We start from the raw sequence: 19,940 nt of genomic DNA on the forward strand, positions 1-19,940 counted from the left end.
ACTACACATAAGATATACAGTATTTATAACACTCCGAAGTGTCCCCTCAACCACGTGTGCACAGAGTCCTGCTGTCCTCTGACCATAGGCAAACACTGATATTCTTTGTAACTATATATTGTTAGCCTTATTTAAAATTTTACATAAATAGAATCATACGATATGTGCCGTTTCACATCTATTTTCTTTTGCTCAGCGTAATGTTTTGAAGTCCATCTATTCTGATGTACGTATCAGCAGGCCCCTCCTTTCAATACTGAGCAGTACTCCATCGTGTGGACATACTGTTTGTTCATCCATTCACCTGTTAAAGGAAAACAGCCAATTGTAAACAATAAAGATTCTTGTACAAGTCTTAATGTAGATATGTATATATTTTCATTTCTTTTGGGTTAATACCTAGGACTGGAGTTGGGAGATCAATTCCACTCAAAGATATGTTTAACTTAATAAAAATTGGCAAACTGTTTTCAGAGTAGTTTTACTATTTAACATCCCTACCAGAAATATATGGTAATCCTGTTTGCTCACATCTTAACACATACTTATTATTATCAGTCTTTTTAATTTTGTCTTTCTAGTTGGTATGTAATGGTATCCTATTGTGGCTTTAATTTTCATTTCACTCATGACTAATAATGTTGAGCTTATTTTAATTGGTGCCAGTTCATACATCATTTTTGCGAATTGTCTTTTCAACTCTTTTGCTCAGTTTTACTGAATTGTCATTCTACCGTTAAGATATAAGATCTCTTTATATATTTTGCATATAATTGTTAATCTTTTCATAGACCTGGATATCCCAGGAAAGAAGGAAAACTGTGACATGAGATTCTAATTGTATTAAAACTGTATGAAACAATCTCACTGAAGGTGGTGGGGAAAATATGCTGACCTAAGTAACTTTGGAAATGAATAGAGTCTAGAGCCTGTAATACTAAAATCAAAAGGAACTGCTGGGGGCCAGGCCCGTGGCCGAGTGCTTAAACTTCCGGGTGCTCCACTTTGGTGGCCATGGTTCAGGAGTTAGGATCCCAGGTGCAGACCTACTCCACTCATCAGCCATGCCATGGAGCATCCCACATACAAAGTAGAGGAAGATTGGTGTAGATGTTGGCTCAGGGCTAATTGTCCTCAAGCGAAAACAGAGGAGGATTGGCAACTGATGTTGGCTCAGGGTGAACATTCTGCACAAAAAAACAAGCAAACAGAGTGAAAAAATAGGAACTGTGCATAAATAGTGTATGCCAGTTGGTAAAATTTTCCTATATGGTTTTGTGCCGGCAATTCTGATGCTGCTGTATATATGTATACTAAAACTGAATAATTGCCTAAATGGATTGTGGATCAGATTTCTCATTGTTTGGTGTGGAAATTTATAGATCAGCAAGGGAAGGAGGCTAGAATGATCATGTGGTAAGAGATCAGACTTGGAAACATCAGTAAGAACTCATGTTTAACGATGTACATATAGGTGGCTACATACGCAAATAGTTACAGATATGTGTGTACACGTAGGTTAGTGTATACACATACATTTCATTCCTCTGTCAGCTGGGAGGCCTAAAAAGTGATAACCCATTACCAACAAGCACTCCGGGCACCCAGATCTTTGTTTCTAATACAATCTCCAATGAAAGGAACTAGGGCTCCTTGGAGAAATGGATGATTCTAAGAGTATGGCAAGAAATATATATATGATTAGCCTAGAGCATCTTGTAGTGCCAGAAGGTAAGGAAGTGCTCAAAAAAAAAAAAAAACCCACACAAAAACAAAAACAAACAAGCGTTGTTGAGGTATGTCAATGAGGCACAGGAGGCAAATAAAAGTTTCCAAAGACCAAAGCTGGAATAATTGGAGAAAACAAAATAAATGATATGGTATTGGATTATAAACCAAATTATAAAATAAAAATTCCTGAATGCATATTTATATATTAAAATGGTTGAATAAATTAATAAATGGGGTAAAAGAGACAAATCTCCCATGCAGAAGAATTCCAAATAAATTATGTAGACAGTCTATGCTAAAGATGGAGGGTGTAATTCCCCACATTTCACATGTGGGTTGTACATGTTGACTTCCTTCTAAAGAGTACAGTAAGGAAAGGGGAAAAAATGACAATTACTTTATAGTACAGAAACCTGACAAACACTATTTCAACCAGATATTCACGACCATATTAAGTCAGAAATCCTGTTGACAATATGCACCCGTGATAACGTGTGATGAAAATGACACTTGAACCCTGTGATTTTCCTCCCCTAAACCTGCACCTCGGTCTATCTATAAGGAAAATGTCAGATAAATTCCAATAAAAGGAGGTCCTACAATATCCCCGACCAGTGCTCTTCAAAACTGTCCAAGGAAAATCTGAGAAACTGTTACAGCCATACTGAGCTAAAAAGACACGACAACTAAATATAATGTGGTATCCTGAGTATCTCACTGGTACAGAGAAAGGACAAAACTAAGGTATTAAGAACAAACTATGGACTTTAGGTAATCACATACCAATATTGCTTCATTCAGTGCAGAAAACGTACCTGCCTAAGATAAGATGTCAGCAACAGGGCAAACTGATCACAGAGGCGTACCTAGGAACTGACTGTACTATCTGCTCAATTATTCTCATAATATAACACATCATGGGATTGCTTGGTTACTTTGAAGTCAACTCAAATCAACATGAATCAACACAATATACAATAGTGAATTTAAAAATGATAAACATGGAAAATATTATAAACCTGTTTTTCTTTACACATTGCAATATTTATCAAGGTATGTTTTTTCTTATGGGTTGGTGATTATTATTAAGATGGTTAGTTCTTAAGGCATCAACGTGTATTTCACTTTCTATATCTAATCGCCTTTTCCTTTAAAGCCTAAAGCATTAGGAGACTAAAACCCTAATCAGTGCCTCAGGTAAGCCTAGCATTCAGGGCTGTTTCTGCAAGTTAATTAAAAAGAAATTAACAATAAAATTTTATTTAACACTTTGTTAAAATTAATCACTATCTGTAATTAAAATATGATTTGCTGAAAGAAGAAAAAAATGAGGCTTTAAAAATAGCTAAAGATAAATCTAAGTCCTTCCACACATAAAGCAATAGCTTTTATCAAGGGTGTAAGTACGGCAGGATTTATTTTGTTTCACATACATATAAATCTATAGAGCATACATTCCTGCTAAAAATCACCATACAAGCTGAAAATATTTTTATGAGCAATCAGGTCACCTTTCAGATACTTATTAGCACTCAGCACTTATTAGGCTACTTTTCATAGAGATTAACAGAAGCTAACTTTTAGGCCTCAAGACACAACTAAGACATTTCAGTGTGCACATTTCATTTACAACAGAAGATATCGCATAAAGCAGAAGAAAATTTAATTAACAAAATTTATCGTTATTGTATTAGTTTGCTAGGACTCCCATAACAAAATTCCACACACTGAGTGGCTTACACAAAAGAAATTTATTTTCTCATAGTTCTGGAGAAATCCAAGATCAAAGTGTCAGCAGATTTGTTTTCTCCTGAGACCACTCTCCTTGACTGGCAGAAAGTTAACTGGCCTCCAGTTATGGTCACACTGGGCATTAGCACTTCAATATATGAATTATGGGGGAGACACGAGTCCATAACAGTTGTCAAGAACAAAAAAAGTTTTACCATTTTACAAATGAAACTGGCTTTTATGATTAGTTTTTAATCAAGGAATTAAACAATGATCCCAATTTCATTTTATTTTCTGTTAACATTTTACTTTTCATCCAGTTTCAAATGTTCAATCAATGAATAATTTCTCACGTACCTTTCCAAGTGAAGTGCTCTTTATTCATTAAACCTCTTTACTTCTCTATCCATCTTTTGAAGCTTTTCTCTTTGCTTCTTATTCTGAAATGACCACGGTCTAAGATAAAGAGTATAGATACTTTACCTGTGCAACACATTTTTTCTTTCAATTAGGGAATACTTCATGTTCAAAAAAGTACTAGAGATTATTAAAAAGATCCACAGCTTTGGATTCAAAAATCAAAACAGATCGGTTAGTCAGCTTTGCTTTTATGACCACAGACAAAGCAAAATAACACCAGTATTATCGTCAGCATCATCAGTAACAACAATCATGGTTTTTATTTCTTATTCCTATGCTTTCAGCAGTATATTCTTTAAATGTCTTCTCATATGCCAACAATTTTCAAACATTTTTTCAAAATAGAAGCTAGAAAATAAGGTCTTTACTCTTGTAGAGTCTATTGATAATTATTTTTACCATTGGTACTATTCATACTTTAAAAAAGTTTGTTTTTAACTTTAAAACTCACTATTGTAAATGTTAGGCTATGATTGTGTAAAATTTTGGAAAACTTATGTAGAAGCTATAGGCTAAATATTTGTGTCCTCTCTACAAAATGTATATGTTGAAACCCTAGTGCCGAATGTAATGGCATTAAAAGACAGGGACTTTGGGAGGTGCTTAGGTCAGGAGGGCAGAACCTTTATGAATGAGATTAATGCCCTTATAAAACAGCACCAATAGGGCCAGCCCCAGTGGCCTAGTGGTTAAGTTCAGCACACTCCACTTTGGCAGCCCAGGTTTGGTTCCCGGGGGCAGACCTACACCGCTCTGTTAGCAGCCATGCTCTGCTGGTGGCCCACATACTAAAAAATAAAGGGAGATTAGCATGGATGTTAGCTCAGGGCAAATCTTCCTCAGCAAAGAATATAAAATAGTTTTATAAAGGAGGATCAATAGAGATCTTTTGCCCCTTTCACCATGTGAGGACACAGCAAAGGCACTGGCTATGAACCAGGAAGATGGCTCTCATCAGAACCTGACCAGGCTGGCACCTTGATCTTGGACTTCCCAGCTTCCAGAACTATGGGAAATAAATTTCTGCTATTTATAAGCCACCCATTGTGCGGGTACTTTGTTATAGCAGCATGTAGGGACTAAGACAGTCTTTAGTTATTTTTCAGATATGAGCTATACTCTGGATTTCAAAATTTTTTGTGTAGTAAATTAAATCCTCTTGGAATTGGCAACACTCTTTAACCAATTTGTCTTTGACATTTCACTATAGGATAAACTATTACAATTTTATATTACATTCATTGATGTTAGTATTTTGTGTCAAATCAGCAAGAAACAAATATTTTTCTGATGTTTGCATATGATCCAATATTCATTATGCAAATATCTCTCGTCTTTAATGAATAACATTTTATAAAAATGGTTTGTTTCAATTTGCTTCCCAAAGTCAAAATAATTCCTGTTTATGTTACTGTTGATTTTATGACTTCTATTTTATATTTTGCCATCACATTTTTATTTGAAATTTTCTCTCAGTTCGTTAATAAATAAATGCAACAATAAATGGAGAGGCTACCATTCATATATATTTATATATATGAGAATCATAATTTTTCAATTTCTCACTTATTTTATTGAAATATTCCAAGTTTTCTGCCAAACTGATCTTAAACATTTTTGAGCTCAATCAGCATCTTGAATAAACATTTTGCAACTCATTTGAATTTGAGTTTCTCTTCCAAATCTTTAAAAATATAGGGTAGGGTGCTTAAAATGTTGCTTTATGCATATTTTAAGGTTTGGAGAACTTGATAATGTGCAAACTATGTCATTACATTTACCCAGTAAAAATTCAACTTCAAGCGTGTTTAAAACACTCCATCTATCACTGAACTGAAAATAACACATAATTATTTCAAAATACCGAAGCAGTCAACAACTTCAGGAGCTGTGCATTTGCTTCAAGAAGATTAAGGCAATGATCTGTACACAGCATATATTATGCATAATTGTTAGGGTTTTAAAAAGTGCATCAACCCTTTCTTGTCGCCTTTCAAAACAGTTTTGTTGTCACTTGACTGGCAGTGAACGTTGTTTATAAGCAGGTTACAGTCATCCAGGACTGGTCTCACTTGGTTGAATCAAGTCACAGACAGATGGTTTTCTTTAATGAAACATTTTAAAGCCACTCAGTGTTCTGTTATAATATTAGGACACAATTGTCTCTAACTGGTCAGTATTGTGTGTCTGTAGGGGAGGAAGAAATTTTCCTGTGTCCTTCTGGGTTCTTATGACTGGTCTAAACATCAAATTGACATGAGACCAAATAATAGGAGAGAAATCAAACAAAGTTTCATAACATGAATACATGGAGAAATCGAAGGAAAACTAAGTAACTTGTCAAAATGGCCAAAGCCACAACTTTAAATACCATTTTCAGCTAAAGACAAAGGGGGAGGTTGTGGTAGTGGTTTGGGACTTCAAAGGTAAGGAAGGCAATTCACACGGAGATGGAAAAGCCCTTGCAGAGACAAGGGGACCTGGAGAGGACTTGGATCCAATGGGCCTTACTAGGTTCCTTCCTGTCTGCCTCACCTAGTTCATGTGATGCTATAATTACCTACAGGGAAACAGGCTTTCTAGCTTAAATTCTTTTAGGTAGTTCAGAGGAAGGTCCGAATTACTTCCCAAATCTTTTGTTCTTAAAAATAATCAAGCCAAAAATTACATTTTGAGGTGGCAAATTCTGTTCCCCTACATGTCCAAGGTCATTTTATTGTTTATTTTGTCATATCAATTCATTTTGTATTTTTCTATTATTTTAATTAATTCATCACTATTTTGAGGATAAATTAGTCACTTTTTTTCCATTTTAATAGTTTTCCAAATGTCTGTGTAACAATTCATCTGATTCAGCATTTAATTCGATTAAATTTCTGCTATTTGAAAATCACCACTTTTGGAAAAATATTTTTCACTATCAAAAGTAAAAAAGTGGTTATTGTGACACTTTTTTTTTAGGATTTTCAAGTAATCTTGAATGTTTTGTTCTATTTCTTCTTAAAGATATTGATCCAGTGAATTGCATTTGATTAATGTATAATTCAAACAAACACAACCTTCTGCTGTCTGAGTCTTCACACATTTTGAAGGTTCCTGTCACATTCATTCAGTTGGAAAAGTCGCCTAAAAATTATGTTTTCTTAAAATAAAATTACAAACTCATTAAAGTTTGAAAACTGGATTTTGTATTTTATTATTTTTTAATTTCCTGTGTTTGAGAAACATCTCTTGTCCATTACATACTCTGTTTGAGGATCATATTATGATCACTAATTTTGTTAACAACCAAGATATCTTTCATTAGACAGTGTTGATATAAATTACTATTCATCATAACGGGTCATGATGAAAGAATATGCTACTTTTCTAAGTCAATAAACTTATGAAAATGAAGCTCCTGCTAACATTTGTACATTATTGACTATAAACTGTGCTGTTGTTTACTTTTCTTTTTTTCTTTTTTGTTTAGCCTTGGAGAGTACCCTCATTCTTACAATTGTTTTTAAATTTCTTCTATTATCATTTACATTATGTGTATTTCTTTGTATTTTCCTTCTTCATGAATTTGGCATTTATAGTCAATTGTGTTAAATAGGAGTTTTTGACATTTTCAGGACCTATCAGTCTTCTTTTTTCAGTCTTACATTCTTGTGTTATCCACCAAGATAGTTCTTCTGTCATAATAAGAAATAAACTAAAATTTAGTCATGCACATAAGCAATTTAAGTGAATTTTAAAATTAACACTATGCGTGTATGTACATTGGCTCGTTAATGAAAATGTGTAGGAGTTTTACAACCATGACAATTGTTCCTTCAGGTGATTTTCACTGTGTTTATTACAATTTTACAGGTTATTTCATCTAGAACCCCAGATTACTTTAAGACAGGCTTATAAGATACTGAAGACCAATGTAGTATATTGGGATGCATAAACTATGACACACTTCACAGACATACTTAATTCCTCACTGTATACTGCTGCATATTTTCCCCTTAAAAACACTGGAATATTGATAAATTCTCCTTTGCATGATCCCCAAAACATTTGAAGATATTTTTATGTGATGCTATATATTGTGTTATTAAGTATATTCCTCCGAGAATAAAACATATATTTTAACTAAGCTTATAACCTCAGCTTACAATTTTACATGTCTGATGATGAAAAGCATTTTAAATAGGCTAGAGTTATTCTTATTTCTCCTCCACCATCCACATATTTTGCATGCTAGATGCCATAAGACGTAATATTGAGAAAAGACCACTGCCCCTGTCTATTTATGCCAGGATGCTGGTAAGTCTGGGTGAGTGTACTGTGTGCAAAGTATTTATAGACGTCATTCCAACATTGACATCAGGATGCTTACCAGTAAACCAAATATACATGGAAGGTACTGGGAACCAAACTGACATATCCCATTAGATCAAACTAAACATATTCAAAGCCCCAATTCCACTTAAACTCAAGTGAAGGTGGCCACTTCGATTAAACCTGATACAAAAAGGAAATGTATTGGAAATCAGAATCAAAAGGGATAGCAGTCTCACCAAACAGTTTCATTAATTTTGCAAATTTTACGAAAATAAATGGATACATTTTTAGAAGGACTGGTGTGGGACATAAAAACAAGTAAAAGAAGGTAAATGAAACTTAAGCTTCATTATTTTCAATGCAAACTCACCTCAACAAACAATGCTGTCAAAAAGTGTTTGGTGTTAAAGAAAGAAATAAAATATTGTAAAATGATGAGCTGATCAGATAATCAGAAGAGAACTCTCTGAGTGGGAGATATTTTCACTGCTCTCTAAAGAACTAAACACTGTCAGGAATGGCCAATATCTGTGGAAGAACATTCCTAGCAGATGGAATAAGCAGTGCAAATACCCACAGATTGTCCTCAAATCTAAATGAATCTAAGGAAGTCTAGAGAGGCTAGGAGGGAGAGAAAAGAGTAGAAGATGAGATCAGAGTGATAGACAGGGGACCCAATATGTCAGGCTTCGTAAGCCACATGAAGGAGTTTGAGAGAAGAAGGCAGAAGTGACAGGGCCAGGGAGCCGAGGGGCTTTATAAGAGTGATAACTATGATGGGCAACAGAATCTCAGCCACATTTAGCTGTTAAAATTGCTAATTTCCTAATTTAGCTCTGAATCACTTTCAAATGGAGTTGTGGATAAAATGTAAATGAAAAACAAAATTGAATATACCATATGTAATGCAATTTTATTGTAAATATTGTTACTTTATACACACATTTTTAAAAATACATATATTTTCACCACTTAAGCCTCATTTTATTCACTTAAAATGTTGATTTACTCCTCTATATTTATGTAATCTCAGACCCAGTATTTGGGAAAAGTAAAAAATGTATTATGAAATTAAATGTTCAATAGCTAATTCAACATCTAGTCTTTTGCCATAAAATGTTTAAATGAAATAGGCAAATTAAATTTGAAAAGAAAATTACATGAGAAGAGATAAATAATACTAATTTGCATGCCTTTCACTGTACTAATGCTGTATTCTCCAAGGTAATCAATGAGATAAATATAGAATCTAGTACAAGTTTATCAGTGAATTACTCACTAGGCAGTTGGCATGGGAGCAGACACCTCAAAAAGGTGCAGGAATGATATATGAGGATAACTAGGAAAGACGTCCCAGACAGAGGGCTCAGCATCTATGAAATATCTAAGGTAGAAACCCACTTAACACATTCAAGAAACAGTTAAGATTTGTGTGTAAGCCAGGAGGAGAGAAAACCATGAGATGAGCTCAAGGGAATAATTGCAAATAACACCAGCGGAGATATGGAGATAGCCCCACAAATGCCTCGCTACATTTCTGCCTTAGGGCTAATTTGTCTTTGTGAGCTATTTTAAGGGCTTTACTTCTGACTTTAAGAGAAGTGGGATGCCATTGAGGAATCTGAGCAAAGGTATAATATTGAACTACTTACAATTACAAAATGACATATTTTAGAAGTATAACTCTGGCTGGGGGCTGGAAAACAGACTGTAGAAGAATCTAAAATAACTTGTGTTCATGCTAGAAAAAACACCCTACCCTTTTAAAAACTAATACAAAATCCAGCACTTAAAAATATAAAAATTACGTCAGTTTTCAATAAGAAGTTACTAAATATACAGAAAAGCAGGAAAAGATAAGCCATTTTGACAATGTCTGAAAAAATTAAACATGCACTTATAATATATCCTAGCAAAGTCACTCCTATATGTTTACTAAAAGAAGTTAAAAATGCATGGACACACAAAACCTTTCCTCAAATGTTTATGTTGGCTTTCTTTATAATCTCCAAAAACTTGGGGGAAAAAAATCTCAATATTATTTATCTAAGAAATGGATAAAGCTATTGTGGTATATCCATACAATGATAATACTATGCAGCAATAAAAAATGAACAATATACAGACACACACACAAGATACCCACCACAACTTAGATGAATCTCAGTGCAATTACTAAGTGACAGCAGCCAGACTCAAATGGCTAGATACACACATACGAGATTCTGAAAAACGCAATGATATAGAGAAAGAAAACAAATCAGTGATTGTCAGGACCTGGGATAAGGGGAGGAGTGACAAGAGAATGTCACAGAGGAACATCCTGGACGTGACAGAACTGTTAAACATTTTGATTTTGTTGGTGGTTATATGACTTGATGGTTTATCAAAAAATTTTAAACTATAAAATAAAGGGAGAGAATATTATTTTGTGCACCATGCATCTTGGTTTTCAGTACAATTTTATACCTTTTTAGAACAAAGAGCATATATTAAACAGCCCCAGGAGGCCAGCCCAGTGGCATAGGGGTTAAGTTTGCACTCTCTGCTTTGGCGGCCTGGGTTTCTGGGTTCAGACCCCAGAGGTGGACCTACACATTGCTCATCAAGCTGTGCTGTGGTGGTGTCCCACGTACAAAATGGAGGATGATTGGCACAGATGTTACCTCAGGGCTACTCTTCCTCAACAACACAAAAATACCACACCCAGAACACATATTCATCAAAGTTTCAAAGACGTATTCAGTTGCAAATTGGCAGGTCAATATGACCCTGATGTCAAGGAAGGGACTAATACACAGGCCTTACTGACGCTGGCGTAGTAGGAGGGGAAGCACACATTCCTATCTTAGGAGAGTGCACTCTGCTTCAATGGTTAAAGCAGGTGTACAATGTATGTTTGGTAGGCCATAAATCAGTCTTCTTTCAAGTTAAATTGAATCCGTTTCAAATCAGATTAGCTACCCTATGTTCCCTAATACATGAAAATCTCTTGTGCTAAAAAGGCTTACTTTGGGGTGGCAAATTCTGCTCCCCTGCAACTGTGAAGAGACGGAAGGAAATTCTCTGAGGTCGATGGAAATGTTCTATCTCATGACTGAGTTGTGGGTTTAATGGGTGTGTGCATTTGTCAAAACTCACTCGAAATTAAAGATCCTTACATTTACCTTAATTATTTAAAAACAGAAAAAGTACCTACTTCTTAGAAAAGTGTTTTTGGAATTGGTTAGGTTAGAGGAGAGAAGTGATATATTTTATTATAAACTTTGTATTGCTCTTATGTTTTAAATATTTAATATTTTCTATTAAAAGATGTACAAAGTGTAGTATGAAAGCAAATTACGCAAGAAGAAGGAAATTTTGTATGCAGATGTGGTGAGCTTTTAAGTAAACCACTTTAATAGCAGTAATTGATTTTAAAATTGTATTTTTTCATCCTTTTGCTTTCCTGAGTATCTGGCCTTTGACCTGGACTACCCTAGGCATTTATCTGCTTAGAAGAAGATTAAAATTTGTTACAGATGAAATGAAAGGAGTAATGCCTAAGCAATATTAATTTTTTGACATTCAAATTGGATTATGCACAAGACAACAGCTTTGCGAGTCATGCTATTAACTTGAGAAAGGATTTTCCAAATTCCTTTTTTCCTTCGTTGCCGTATCAACAACTCTACTCCAGAGAACTCAAATAATTGAATTTCCCTGTGGTGAGGAGAATATGCAGGATCACTTGTATCAGCTAAGTGAAAAGAAGGGAGGAGTGGAAGCAAATTCAGCTGCTTTCTCGGCTCGAAGTTATCGAGGAAAGGAAGAGAAAAGTAACTATCCAAATTAGATCCTGATTTCCCACTTTTTTGAAAAGTGAGTGACGCCTTCAATGAATAAAAGAACTCCTGAGGGCAAAGAGACGTGCCATTGGCCCTGCTGTCCATGTAGGACCTGAAAAGAGACCTCCCTTCACAACCAACAGCTATGTATGGTGTGGTCACAGCAATTTTGTAGCACAGCATGACCAGGTAGAGGTAGGCTCTAAGGTTTAGCTCTCTGAGCTGCCTTAGATTCTCTTGTAGTATAGAGATTGCCGATCTCTGTGACAGTCAAAGGGGATCTCTAGCAAGGTTCCAAGGTGACACCAAGTCAGCAGGAGAAGGGAAAATTATCCCAATGACTGAGGATTTTTATCCTAATTAGAGACTGTCTGCAAAAAGGACTAATCGAATTATTAAATCAAAGATATTTTATAACTTTCATGATCCAACATTATTTTTCTCCCTTTGAACCAGTGGATGGATGAGGGCACAGGAGGAAGGCCAATTAAGTCACAGAAAACTTTTGTTTTTAACAACAGTCTTCTGAACATCTGAGTTTTAAGGCAGGTAAATTTTGCACTCAGTATACCCCCATTTTTAACCTCACTTTCCATTAGATGTTATTTAAAATATATAAACATTTTGTTTCCACCCTTTCATTTGTTTATATTCCTCTCGATTTTTGTTCCTTTCTTGTCCTGTAATCTAACTTGATCATTTACCCACCTCTAGAGTCTCACAACACAGTACCCAAGAGAGAAGCTAATTTTTTGAAAATTGTCTATAATGAACTTAAAAGTAATAATTGAAATATTATTTCATTTTTGATTGCTTACGCTATTTGTGGATTATAATTTGAATAACTTTCAAGTCATGAAGTCATCTCAATTCTTTCCCTATTTTCTTGGTAGTGATACCAGCTCAACACAAGGTTGACATGAGGGAAGCCATATTGTAAAACAGAAACCATATTCTAACTTTGAATGACCTCTGACTAACTAACCCAGACATGCTCTCTAGATTTTATGGCCCCTACCAGCTGCTATATGTTGATAACTTTGCTCTTTTGAGTTCCTTAGGAATATGATAACCCCGAGGCAGAGTCTATGCTGCTAATCATCATTAATGACAACTGAAAGATCAGGGTATAAGGCATTGCTCCAGTCTCTGATGCATATCCTGTAAAACAAAAGACTATCAGGAACTAAAACCAGACGTCTGCACCCACCCAGAGATCAGAGGGATGCCCCTACCTGGAGACCAGCCTCCTATATAACTGGCTTCTAGCTTTTGTTTTGTAAGATGGTTCTTTCAGACATTAGTTGGCCATCTTCCCCCTTACTAGCAAGCTGTAATAAAAAGTCCTTTCTCTCCTACCACCTTGCCTCTTAACTATTGGCATGTCCTATGGCAAGCAGATGACCCCCACCTTGGGTGGTAACAGTAGTTGAGGGGAGGCTGGGCAAGAAGCAGAGGCTTAAGCAGCTAGAGAGGCACATTTGACAGTATTTTTCTATCCTACTGCCAAATGCTTGGTTCCCAAAATATCGCCCATACAATGTGTTGACAAATAGGCTATTGCTCTGTGAAATCTGAGGACTATCTCCGAGAGATAAGGTCAATGTTGAGAAATTTATCGAGATTTTGAAGTCTGATTTAAGGTGGTTTAAATAAGGGAGATTGATCAGAATTCGATAAGAATCATTATGATAATTTAGGATTGGTGGCTGAGTGAGGTTAGAATTTTAAGGTGAGGGAATTAAAGGGTATCCTGTGTAAAATGCCATTTGTATGGTTTATATTGAGGAGTAGATGGATCTCATGAAGTTACTAGAGTCAACATTAAAGTTATATTTGCAACTTTATCTTCCCAGGCAAGAGTTTCCTAGAATAGTAAAGTTATTTTGATGAAGACAATCAACTAATGTATTAATATGGATAGTAAACTATGCAGATGTTATTGACTCTCACTACAAGGATTAGCAAAAGTCTGTTGACGTCTCTGGAAACTATATGATAAATGGTGAACCTTAGATGAGTATGATGATAAATATTTAAGGTGTAGCCATACAGAAGATATTATTGTTCAAAGCTCTCAAATTAGGAAGTTGGATAAATGGATGGAAATGAGAGGACAGAGGATTTTAGTTGCTAAAATCTTTTATGGACAATATCCTTCATAGTTATCTAAAATATCGTGGTATTTCTCATGAGATAAGAAGCTCCCAGACAGTATTAAAAGCATCCAATCAGAAACATTACAATTATATATCCTTCTAGCTTAAATCTTGCTATATTACCAATCACTATAAATCTCTGAGGTTTACAATGGAAAACACTTTCCTCCCCTAACCTCCTCCTGTTCCCTTGAGTAACATGTCTAAGAAGTAACATGTCCTTCACGGGTAAGCTGCCATTCTGTTCCATATTATCCTCCTTCTTGGATCCAGTGATAGAGCAGCCTCCTTCTGGGGCATTGCTTTTCCCCTGGCAAATTAAAAAGAGAACATGGAAGAATAACTCAGTACTTCTGCAAGTTTCTAATCAGAAGTGATTCATGGTCCTGCCATTGCTCACAATCTAGCAGGCAAAGCAGGTCACTGGCAGAGCCTAGGATCAGTGTGTACGGGGGAGGGGGAGGGTTGAGAATGGGAGAATGCATATCCCTCCTACAGGGAAGGCAGTGAATATTTTGAAAATATCACAAACTTCCGTGATGACCAACTATAGAGGTTTATGTATTGGTAGAACTAGAAAATGTTTAATAAAACACCCACCCTTGAGGTTTTATTGTTTTTATGAAGCCTTAATTTGTTCACTTATAAAATGATAATAATATTTCTACCATTTCAGATTTCTGTGGATCAAATGAGATAAATTTTGTAAATGTAGTTATTGACACTAAATTTCCTAAATTCCTAAAATTTCCTAGAACCAATAGTGCTAAAATATAGGTATATGATACTCAAATAAAAATAAAAAGAAGTAGAATTTTGTTTTGAAATTTATAGTGACAATTTTACTACACACATATTACTGCTCTTAATATTGTCTCTATCAAAGCATTCAAAATATAAGATGATAAAATATATAACATTAATGAAACACTTATACAAGCCTGTTAAAATGATCTAAACATCTATTAAGAAGTCTAATAAATTGTCAAATTATCCTATTTTGTGAGCTAGTCCTCCAAATTTGTATTTGAAATGTGTCAGTGTTATTATCAGTATTAGCCATGTATAAACAGAAATACAAGGGGGTCAAACGGCTGAGCCACGTGTCATGGCAAAGATCAAGTCCTTGAAGTCTCAAAACAGTATTAAAAAGTGAATTTTATTTTTAATTTCTGAATTTGATTTAATTGAATTGGCTTAATAATAACCATATTGAACAGCATTAGGTGAAAGATGGTGTGGCACCTGTGGGGATCAGAATTTGCCACCCTAAAATGTCTCTTTGGCTTAATTAGTTTTAAGAACAAAAGACTCAGAAAGAAACTTTGACCTTCCCCCAGCTTCCTAAAAGGATTTCAGATAGAAGGCCTGTTGCAGGAAGGAGCTGTCCCCTTAGAGAACTATAGTATAGTACAAACTAGGTGCAGATGACAGGGAGGAACTTAGCAAGGCCCATTTGATGAAAGTTCCCCAAATCGAATGGTCTTTGCTAGGTACAGCTAACATTTGTTTACCAAACATTTGGTTTTCCATCCCTTTGTGAAAAGCTTTCCTCCCTTTTGAAGTCCCAAACTACTACTCCCAACACCCTCTTTTGTCTTTAGCTGAAGATGATATCTAAGCTGGTGGCTTTGGCCATTTTGGGGAGTCACTCAGTTTTTCTGGGTTTCTCCCATGTGTCGTGTTATTAAACTTTGCTGGATTCTCTCCTGCTGTTCCGTCTCAGGGCAGTTTCACTCTAAGCCCAGCCAGAAGAACCCAGAGGGTGGAGGAATAGTTCTTCCGCTCCTACGGCCCCAAAAGCAATATGTAGATTTTCTAAATGTAACACTATCTCATTACCGGCTGGATATTTTTTGCCTCTGATTTTGTGTTGCCTCCTGCTTCCCTGTCCTTGAGGCACTTTAAATTTGGAGAGAAATGTAGATGAATTACTTTAGAATTTAAAAAAGAAATCTATATTGGAGAAATACATGCTTTTCTCATATATTTGTAGGAAGAGTATTTAATTACACTAATTTTCATAATTAATGCAATTTAATAAATTATAAAGTTAAAAATTGTACTTAGGTAAAAGTGAGAAAATAGATTATAATTATACATGCCTAAATGTAAAGAAAATGGAAGGTCTTATGTGGATAAACTGTATATGAGTCACTCAAATTGACACTAGAATAATAAAAACTTTTAGGGATATTATTGGAAATTTTGTTGTCATTCCAGAGGAGAGTAGAGGGGCATGCTTTACCTATCTGAGTATTTGCTTCAATTTCCTACTTTTCTTTATGTTGATTAGATAAATATGCCAGAACAATTAGAAGTAATTTTCTTAATTAAAAAAATTCATATCCTATAAGGGTATCCACTGAAATCTGGTATCCAGATCATATAGTCTTTAAACGAGCAATACTGAATTTCAGCTTCCCAGCGCTCACTTGAGTAAAACCCCAAACTTATTCTTTAGTAGTCCTTGACATATTACTGAGAAAAGGAATAATAGTAAATGAAAATAGTTTAATTTATAAACTTATTTGTTCCTTCATTCAGTCTATATTAATTTAAGTGCAGTCATTAAATGTCTGCACAACCAGAAATACACCAAACGCTAACGCAGGAAGGCACAACATACCTCTACTCAGTTAGAGATTTGCACTGGTATTTCTTTCAAAGTCAATATAAAATCTAACTTAGACAAATTTCATTAATTTGGCTTAAAAATAAGTAAAATATTTTGTTATGAACTTACTCTGACAAGTCTGCCTAAATTTCAATAAATTTGAATATGTCCCCTCCCTTCAGCCCCATGCAGGGGAACGTCACCCTACAGATTTTATTTTAAGTGTGTGTGTGTGTATTCTCCAGGAAACAATCTGTTGTTTGTAAGAATCACTCCATCATTTTTTGTGTCCTCCTCTGACTGTCACATGTTAATGATTCCCATTGATAAATGTCCTTGAAGACACTAACTGTGACTTTCAAAGGCTATCATCATGAAAAACATGAAGTCCCTGCAAGAACTGCAATCCAGATGTTCATCGAGCCGCCAGGGAGCCATAAAGAACTCTGATCTAGAAAGACGCAGGCAAACTAGTCACTTCCATACAGAGGTAAGAAACTGGATGGAGAACCAACCAAACTGTCCAACTCTATTGACCCCATTGCCCTTTGGTTTTGTTCTGTTTACTTCGAGAGTAGATGAGTTTGCTGGGATCAGACTTGTCGTGTCTTCAAACTGTGTGAGTGTACAAGTATGCGTGTATGTTTATGTGTGGGTGCCTGTGCCTGTGTACACACATGCATGTGTTTTTGGCAGTGATGGTTGTAGTTTTACTTTTCTTTGTTCTCCTCATCCCCAAAGCAGTAGTTCAAATCACCGGACCCGGTTCTGAAACATTTCCATTGCAGTTTGTTTTGTTTTTGTATAACTAGAAAAGCTATGTAATTGTTGTTTTTCAGGGCACGAGTTTCTTCAAATTTCGAAAAACTTTTGATCACTATTAAACTAGAAAACTGTTAGATGCTTGAAATATTTTTTTGTTTTTGTTTTTTCTGTTTTTTGTTCCCCATCTATATTGCCCTCTCTATTACGATGGCAAAGATCTTAAGATTAGGTTTTCGCCAAGGATAAAGAACGTGTGCTCATTCCATCTTCAATGATCTCTAGAACAAGGTGAACATCTCCCAAGATTATAGCACTGAAATCATGGCTGTACAATATCTGTATTTGACTTAGCATCTAAACCAAGCAACCACTATCTTTTTTCATGCTACACAAAATATAATTTTTTTAGTTTTGATAAAATTTATTTTAATGACATTATCACTAAGCCATTCAATGCACTTAAAAAAATAGACATTATCTAGAGCAGTTTTAGGTTCACAGCAAAATGGAGCAGCAAATTAAAGAGAGAACCCATATACCTTTTGCCCCCAGCCTGATGCACAGTCTGCCCCCATCAATATCCCTCAGCAGCACAGTACATTTGTTACAACCAGTGAAATATATTGATGTATCTTTATCACCCAAAGTCCACAGATTACATTGGAGTTTACCGTTGGTATGGTACATTCTGTGGGGTTGACAGATGTGTAATGACATGTGTCTACCATTACAGTATGATACAGCACAGCTTCACTGCCCTAAAATTCCTCTGTGTTCCACCCATTCACGCTTTCCTCACCACAAACCTCTGGCAACCACTGATCTTTTTACTGCCTCCATAATTTTGCTTTTGCCAGAATGCCATATGATTGGACTCATACAGTATATACCCTTTTCAGATTGGCTTCTTTCACTTAGTAATATGCATTTAAGATTCCTCCATATCATTTTTTGGCTTGATCACTTGTTTCTTTTTAGCACTAAATAATATTCTGTTGTCTGAATATATCACTGTTTGTTATCCACTCACTTGCTTGCGAGTTTTGGAAATTAAAAATAAAGCTGCTATAAACATCCCTGTGCAGGTTTTCAAAACTTTAAGTGTACACTACAGTATTCTTAACTATAGGCATATGTTGTACAGCAAATATGTAGAAATTATTCATCTTGCGTGATTGAAACTATACCCATTGCACAACTCTATTTACCCCTTCCTCCAGCCCCTGTCAACCACCAGTCTACTTTCTACTTCTATCACTTTGACTATATTAGATAACTCATATAAGTGGCATCATGTGGCATTTGTCCTTCTGTGACTGATTTCTTTTACTTGGCATAATGTTCTCAAGGCCCATCCATGTCGTCACCTGTGGCAGGTTTTCCCTCTTTTTATGGTTGAATAATATTTCTTTGTGTGTATATAACATTTTCTTTATCCATTTACCCAATGATGAACATTTGGTTTGTTCATCCACAAGATGCAGACACTCTACATCTTGAGTATTGGGAATAATGCTGTAATGAACATGGGGGATGCATATATCATATATATGAAGGTATATGCAGGGAGAAAGAGAAGGAGGAAGAGGGAGAGAGTAAACTCCACAGGAAGACTGACTCAGTGGAACTTTACTTATGGTGTGCAATGACCACAGTTTTATCTAACAGTAAAATGTAACATTTTTGGTAATATATTAGTTTTATTAATGTGATTTCAATAAGTGTCTAATAAGAACAATCACTCTTGGGGTTCTGTATTGTAAACCAATAAAAAGAAAAGAGATAGTGAGTGTGAAGTGGGCCAAAAAGAGAAAATGGTGAACATGGAACCAAAAGTGAATGACAGAGAGGAAATAGGCTGCAGTACATGTGCCAAGAGAACAGAAATCTCTCAGAGTAAAAAAGGGAATTCTGACCAATAGAAGAAAATTCCTCTAGAATTGTGAAAAGATACTTTGTGAGACTTTCCAAAGTTATAATGTGGTGACATGAGGGATATTTTTGGATAATAAAAAATATTCAAAAGCTGGAAGATTCATTTCATGTGAATTGAGGTGTAAACTATTTTCTCCTCAAATGCTTAGCTATAGAAAGTTTCCAGCTAAATCAAATATTCATATATTCAGCTTAACTATTTGACATATTTACTTCCTTGGGTTTTGTTTGCTGTTCTATCTGATATGCTTAAAAACTCACATAAGAACAAAAATATAAATTATAATTTAGAATAAAATGTACATGATAGCTTAAACTATAAAGTAATACACTTTCCCTTTGCAACGTTATTCTTTGCAAAACTATAATTAGACACAAATTTGAGTTACCTTTATTTTATACTTTTTCTATATGTAATATATATAATTTTTCTATTTG

The sequence above is a fragment of the Equus quagga genome, chromosome 4 (genome assembly GCF_021613505.1).
Source record: "Equus quagga isolate Etosha38 chromosome 4, UCLA_HA_Equagga_1.0, whole genome shotgun sequence".
In the NCBI taxonomy this organism is placed as follows: Eukaryota; Metazoa; Chordata; class Mammalia; order Perissodactyla; family Equidae; genus Equus; species Equus quagga.